The 239-nt window shown below is 45.6% G+C and overlaps 1 non-coding gene across 1 annotated transcript; it reads left to right on the forward strand.

The window, feature by feature from the left end:
• The first annotated feature begins 41 nt into the window (after positions 1-41).
• LOC125852889 (5S ribosomal RNA) lies at positions 42-160 on the forward strand. Its single transcript, XR_007445081.1, has one exon. It is a non-coding gene; the product is annotated as a 5S ribosomal RNA (ribosomal RNA).
• The last annotated feature ends 79 nt before the right edge of the window (positions 161-239 follow it).

Genomic DNA, 239 nt, shown 5'->3' on the forward strand with positions numbered 1-239 from the left:
GGAAGGAGGTGTTTAATAGAATTTAGATTGCTACGAATGATGGATGCGATCACACCAGCACTAACGCACCGGATCCCATCAGAACTCCGAAGTTAAGCGTGCTTGGGCGAGAGTAGTACTAGGATGGGTGACCCCCTGGGAAGTCCTCGTGTTGCATCCCTCCTTTTTGTCGAAATTCGGTCGTGTAATTGAAAAAATATATTTATTTATTGTTTGCAGGAACGACGTCGTTAGGACAG

Source organism: Solanum stenotomum, unplaced genomic scaffold (assembly GCF_019186545.1).
Source record: "Solanum stenotomum isolate F172 unplaced genomic scaffold, ASM1918654v1 scaffold6591, whole genome shotgun sequence".
In the NCBI taxonomy this organism is placed as follows: domain Eukaryota; kingdom Viridiplantae; phylum Streptophyta; class Magnoliopsida; order Solanales; family Solanaceae; genus Solanum; species Solanum stenotomum.